Below are 7,500 nucleotides of genomic sequence, written 5' to 3'. Positions count from 1 at the left end.
TTCGCTGATAATGACGACCGTGCAGAGCTGTACATCAGAATTAACCTTCATTTCACTGTGGTATATTACGATGACAGTCCCCGACACATTTCACCTACACAAAGGGCATTCTCTCCCCCCTTCTCCCCCCCACCCCCCCTCTCCCCTTCTCTCCCCCCCCCCCCCTCTCTCTCTCTCCCGCTTTATAATCATCCTCACCAGGCAGACGAAGATTGTTTGATAGCCGATTAATTTTCATAGAAAATCAAGTGGCCAGCTCTCTCATATCACCCCCCCCCCCCTCTCCCTATCCCCCAAATGGCACCCAATGCTTACGCTTGGTGACTTTTTCTAGCAATTAGGTATTTTATTTAATCTTTTTTTTTTTTTTTTTTTGTAGATTGCATTTCTTCTTTTTTTTGGTGCTTTTTCTGATATCTTCCAAGCCCTGGTTAATTTATTTTCAGCAATGTGCCACCATAACAAAAAGTCCTGTAAATTAATCAGGGGACATCAAGCGAGCGAGAGAGAGAGACAGAGAGAGAGAGAGAGAGAGAGAGAGAGAGAGAGAGAGAGAGAGAGAGAGAGAGAGAGACGGCCATCTCCCGTCTCTAATTTCTATGCAAACCATTAAGTGTCAGATATAAATTCTACCATTTGCTATGGTTTCAGTCAAAAGATTTTCATTAGGGACCTGACGTCACGTTTTTGAAGCCGGCGCCGGATCATTTCTGTCCTATTTTCTCCCTCATGAGCTCTTTGTTCTTGTACCCCTTTGTAGGGATCCGGCCACTAAAAAGGCCCTATGCAAATGACAATAATAGATTTGGCTAAGCACCGCGGCAGCCAGCGTGATAGCCTATTTAGAGTGAAACCAAAGCAACATTCAATTTATGGCATTAACCCAGGCTCATGCAAAGGTTGCCAAAAAAGTGATTAAGAAATTACCGAATTGGTCCTCACTGCTTGAAGTTTTTTTTTTCCCCCTTTCCTCATTGACATGGCATCTATAATGAGGAGGGCTGGTAATTAGAATATTCTAGAGAGGAGAGGAGAGAGGAGAGGAGAGAGGAGAGGAGAGGAGAGGAGAGGAGAGGAGAGGAGAGGAGAGGAGAGGGGAGAGGAGAGGAGAGGAGAGGAGAGAGGAGAGGAGAGGAGAGGAGAGGAGAGGAGAGGAGAGGAGAGGAGAGGAGAGGAGAGGTTGCCCCCTATCTCCACTTCTTTTCGCTCTGGCAATAGAACCACTGGCAGAAAAAATTAGACAAGATCCCTATGTATCAGGCATAAGCGTGGGCAAAAATAACTTTAAGATAAATTTATTTGCGGATGATATTCTGTTATATTTAACGAACATAGATAAATCTATAGTCCCTTTGTTAAAAATATTCTCTGAATTCTCGGATATCTCAGGATATAAAATAAACATGGATAAAACTGAAATAATGGCAATTGGTAAACAAAAAAGAATAAACCCAGAATTACAATTACCATTTAAGTGGACAAAAAATATTAAATATTTAGGTTGCTTAATTAGTGACAAAAAAACTCAGATCTATAGAGAGAACTTTATTCCACTACTCAATAACATGAAAGAGACTTTAAGTAAATGGAAACATCTTCCTATAAATCTGACAGGCAGAATAAACTTGTTTAGGATGGCATGGCTTCCTAAGTTTCTTTTTTTGTTTTCAATTATACCAATTACTCCACCAAAAAAGTACTTTAATATGGTATACTCAGCCATAACAGATTTTATATGGGCAGGGAAAACACACAGAATTAGAAGGAATATCTTACAGAGGGGGGCTTTAACCTTCCAGACTTGGAGCTATACCAACTGGCCGCCCAGGGGTTCTATCTGAGGCATATAGTCCAACACACAGCAGAAGAACAATGGATCCACATTGAAGATTCAGATGTACATCCCCAAAACCTCTTAACTCTTTTATTTTCAGAACATAAGACTAAGAAAAAAGGAAACTTTATTGTAAATAATATAGAAACGTCATGGGAAAAAATTAAGAGGATACTGGGAGAATCAATATCAATCCCAAAAAGTACTATTTTGTGGAACAATCCTTGGATAGCTCTTCAGAATGCTACAATAAATTGGTCTACATGGAGAACAAGGGGAATAGAAACTATAAACGACTTAGTAGGAGGGGATACCATTATTCCATGGCACGACTTCCAAAGTAAATATAAGTTGGCCAACGCTGAATATTTCAGATACATGCAGCTACAGATACAAGAAGCTACATACATCTAAATTTTAATTTAAAATCATTTGGGCAGCAGAGTACAATTAAGGATATCATATTTGATGGAGAAATTGATAAGAATTTGATAGGTACAATTTATAGAACTCTACAGAAGACCTATGTAGCTGAAAAACTGGGATAAACTTTAGACGGTTTAAAAAAAGTGGGGCTTTGGGATGTTAGGATGTGTTGTTGTGATGTTTGTCAAGTTGTGATGTGTTGTGATGTATATCAAGGTGTGATGTGTTGTGATGTATATCAAGTTGTGATGTGTTGTGATGTATGTCAAGCTGTGATGTGTGGTGATGTATGTCAAGCTGTGATGCGTTGTGATGTATGTCAAGTTGAGATGTGTTGTGATGTTTGTCAAGCTGTGATGTATTGTGATGTTTGTCAAGTAATGGGTGCGTATAAATGTTGTGGTGTATTTAGGTTAGGATGTGGTGTGTATAATGTTTTGTGTAAAAAGAAAATGGAAAATAAAATCTTACAAAAAAAAAGGAGAGGAGAGGAGAGGAGAAGAGAGGAGAGGAGAGGAGAGGAGAGGAGAGGAGAGGAGAGGAGAGAGGAGAGGAGAGACACACACTCTCTCTCTCTCTCTCTCTCCCCCTCTCTCCCCCCTTCTCTCAGTCCCCACTGTCTAAAGGCCAGGGTCTGCAGACACACATACTGTAGCTCACAAACAGTCCTCAATAGGCTAGGTGCACAGATACAGTCATCCACGGGCAACAGACTCAGGCCTGCAGAGAGAGAGAGTGTGTGTGTCTGTGTGTGTGTGTATATGTGCATACGCGCGTGCGTGTGTGTCCGTGCGTGTTTGTGTATGTCTGAGACACCGATCCTCAGTCCTCCCCTCTCTGCCAGCAAATAAATATAATCAATCTGCCATTTACATACAAATGGACTTTTCCCCCTCATCCTAGTAATCTGCCTGCGTCTAGAGGGAGGGAAAATAATATTCACTCCATACAGCAATTTCATATTTATCATCAGATGGGCTTGCTTATTGATTGTTTTTTTTCTTTTTTTTTCTTCCTTCTTCTTCTTGGGCAAATTTTCCACTTCATTTTATTAGAGGATATTGAAGGCATGTAGGGCTGACAAGGCACCTAGCCTACGCTTCATTATTTCCTGCCGAGGGACGATTATGACTATTGACATTGTCACTTCTCCCTCCTCATCACTTATCAGTGCTTACAGCTCACACACGGCCACAGATGGGGGGGGGGGCGGGGGTAGGGGTAGACGCAGGATCGTTGCGGCTGCACGTCTAATGCGTTGTAAACTGCGGGACGACGCCGTGTCGCTAATATGGCTCATTCACTTTGTGTCAAGCCTGATGACGAGGAGGCCCTGGCCCGACCCCCTGAGAGGGTGTCAATCTCACTTTGGACAAACATCCTCCATCACAATGATCGGTAACACGAGAGGGGGTGGGGGGGTGGAGTGGGGCATATTAGTCATAGAGAGAAAGACAGAGAGAGAGAGAGAGAGAGTGTGTGTGTGTGTGTGTGTGTGTGTGTGAGTCTCCCCATGTTTTTGTAATGGAGAGGGTTCAAGCTAGGCTTCAGTTTAGCAGGCTAAGGCGGTTGGTGGCACACAGCTGCAGACCCAGGTTCGAACCCTGACACATCAGTCATAGAGAGAGAGAGAGAGAGAGAGAGAGAGAGAGAGAGAGAGAGAGAGAGAGAGAGAGAGAGAGAGAGAGACTGACCTTCTTTATGTCAGCTGATTCAGGACTTATGGAAGGGAGGGTAAAGGTCTCATAAAATGTCTTTACCCTTGTAAAGCGTGTCTAATCTAGTGTATATAAAAGAGATGATATTAAGTGGAGTGGGGTCTCAAACCCCATGTCATCGCTATCAAGAACAATGGACAGTCGCTTCATCATTTAAAAGATAGATGGGTATTTCGTATAGATACTGTCATTGTCAACAAGGGCTGCGACTTGTGGTCACGGCCCATCTTTGAAACAAAACAACGTGTCACTTCTGGTCGCAAGATTGTGTCCCACAGCCGCATTGGTGTCACACATAACCCTGCCCTCCACCTCTGACGGTGTCAGCTCTTATTTTGTGATGCATTCAAGGAAACGATCGGAGCGTTTGCACTATTAACCGTTTCATTCACCCCGCGTCGGCCTTTTAATTAGGGTTTAACAGGCGTTATTAACTCATTAAGAGGCGTTTGGGGGAACATTCGGAGGCGCGTTGACCTCTAACAAAGTTGTCACCCTGACGCAAGAGTTATATCCCCATCCTCCAATCACTCCATTGTGACCTATGCAAATGAGCCCAACCCTCGGTATAAAACCTGCTGTAATAATTAACCGGAGTGGCGTGAATTAAAAAACAAATGGGAGAATAGGCCTATCGCATCAGCCCACCCTCTCCGCCCCCCACCCCCATCACCAAAATAAATGCTATTAGACTGGGTTGAGTTGTTTTAGGTGATCTCAGCTGCCTTGGCAGGACTCGCATCCTCTGTTTTGTATCTCCGAGGCCACAGGCCGCCATTTGAGCTGCTCTGACGAATATGCAATAAATTCAAACCTAATGGAAACCTAGTTAACGTGTGTGTCTAGTGTGTAAGGTATGCATGCGGTGTCTGTTCAGTACTTTAATACCCGCGAAGGCATATGGACGTCATGAACTCAAATTGGAAAAATACTGGTTATGCCTCCGATTCTACGGTTAGATGTTTTGCATCCTGAAAGGGAAATAGTTCAATAAACATCTTCTGACATCAGAAGTGTAACCTGAGAGACAAGTGACAGCAGCGTATGTGACTGTTGACAGAGACAGACAAAGTGACGCCTTTAGACTTCACGAGAACATGTCAGGGCGTCTGTCATAGGTGTAAACAAAGATGTCATCCGTTACTAGGACGACTAAAGCATGACTGAGGTGCAATAAATGAATCAGACAGCTCTCAACACTTTATGTACAAAGGACTGTTGGCGACAATTAAATAATGATTTATTGTAATTAGAATAATGATGTAATTGTTATGGAAGTTTATGGAATCTTTTATGGGTAATTAAAGGGAAATTAACATAATGATGCTACTGTAAACTTTAGACACGTGCGGATACGGTGTTGATGATGAAGGGACAGCTCTAGCAGATTCCGAGATCAACATCACTATACAATGTGATGTGTCTACTTAACTATGAGTAGTCTCTAGCCTCCCTCTCGATATCGTGTGAGGGTGTTTAGACACATAGCAAGACACTGTATTAATAGATTTTTTTTTAGGATTCATTTTTATTGTATTTTTTGACAATTGTTTTGACAGAAGGAAAGGAGACAGGGAGACAGAGGAGGGAGGGAGGACAGGGATGGGCTAGGGATACTGGCATGTGTGCTTAGTGTCGGGTATGTTTACCGCTAAGCCACAACGTCGGCGCAGCATGGTGCTGTATTACGTTAGAACTTTAGAGCACTACCTGTCAAACATGACAGGTATTGAAAGTGCACAGGCCCAGTCCAAAGTAGGTATACTGTCTGTGTTTCAGTGTTCAGAGTTTATTAGTTTATTTGTTTACCCCTAGTTCTCCCTGCAGTGAAGGGGTAAATGACGATGTTTAGGAGATTGCTGGGACAACACAACAACAGAAGTGTGTGTCTGTACAGCCCACTAGCCTGAGTGGGATACCTGGGAGCATCGCAGAGAGCAATCTGCATTAATTTTTTACCCTGACCAAAGATGCCTAGGGCAAAACTTCGATCTGAAAAAAAAAGAAAAACTAGCATATTAACGAAATCTGTCACTCAGGAATTACAACGGAGGCTGAATACTGCAAAATATGTTCTTTGAAGTCCTAATTTCAGCATTTTTAAAAAATATATATATATTACGGGGGGGGAGAGAAAAAAAACTTTATATCTAATTAAAATGATAACTGTATTCTCATTTTTCAAACTCTCCATATCCTAAGGGCCAATTGGGATGAGTGTTTTTTTTTTCTGCATCCTCTCTCTCTCTCTCTCTCTCTCTCTCTCTCTCTCTCTCTCTCTCTCTCTCTCTCCCTCACTCCCTCCCTCCCTCTCTCTCTCTCTCTCTCTCTCTCTCCTCCACTCTGGCGCGGTGCACTGAACTGCTCCTGCAGCAATATCACATCATTACCATCCTCCCAGCTGAGCTGGAGCCAGCCATTATCATGCCGTATTATTAATCTTCTTGTCTTATCAACTTGCAAATCACAAACCGTTGAGCCTCGTGGCGTTGTGGTTTTTGGGGTCCGGCCGTTATTCATTCTGTAAGGTCTAGCTCGCCTCCCGGTCCTTCTAATCACCTGACCATTGTCACTCTCTTACTTTCCTCTGCCTTTGCCCCCTGTGGCCCTGTACTGCATCAGTGGAGAGAAGGGGCTGCAACGGTTCTCTCTCTCTCTACTCTCTCTTTCTCTCTCTCTCTCTACTCTCTCTCTCTCTATTCTCTCTCTCTCTCCGTGTGTAGCCTATCTCTTTCTCTGTCTCTCTCTCCTGTCTACCTCTCTCTCACTCTTTTCTCTGTCTCTTAGTGTTCTTTTCTCTGTCTCCTCTCCCCTGTTCTTTTCTCCCTCTTTTAAAAGAGGGGCCGTTGCTTTTGAAAGGAGGGAGACAGTGAAGGAGGATACATTTCATTAATAGAGGAGAATTAACATCCCTGTGCCGAGAGCCTGACCTCTTTTCCTGACACGTATGTCCAAGTCGCTCCTGTCATTTTCTCTTTCCCCGCCATTAGTATTCTGGGTGGGAAGAGGCAGAGCGGTGATGAGAAGAGAGGAGGAAAGTTTCTTTAAAGAGCCACCACTGACCCGGGTTTTTCCTGGGCTCTTAACTTAAGTTTTTCTTAAGGCTAAAATATTCATCCATGTTGAAAATGCAGTGTGGCTAATGTTATGCTATTTGAGGAGAAATGTGTGTGTAAAATATGTGTGCAAAAAAGAGAAAAGTGTGTGTGGGCGTGTGTGTGTGCATGTGTGTATGTGTGTGTGTGTGTGTGTGTGTGTGTGTGTGTGTGTGTGTGTGTGTGTGAGTGTGTGTGTGTGTGTGAGTGTGTGTGTGTGTGTGTGAGTGCGTGCATGCGTGTGTTTATGTGTTTGAATTTGTGCGTGTGTGTGTGTGTGAGTGTGTGTGTGTGTGTGTGTGTGTTTGAATTTGCATTTCCTTTGAAAACTTTGCATGATAAATGACTTTTTTCCCTCAGCTCATTAAAGGCTATACAACAGGTAGGGGCCATTAAATATTTATCAGAAGACAAACTGTTCCAGTAT

This window comes from Nansenia antarctica, assembly GCF_963989245.1.
Source record: "Nansenia antarctica genome assembly, chromosome: 8".
NCBI classification, from domain to species: Eukaryota; Metazoa; Chordata; class Actinopteri; order Argentiniformes; family Microstomatidae; genus Nansenia; species Nansenia antarctica.
This window is presented reverse-complemented; position numbering follows the sequence as displayed.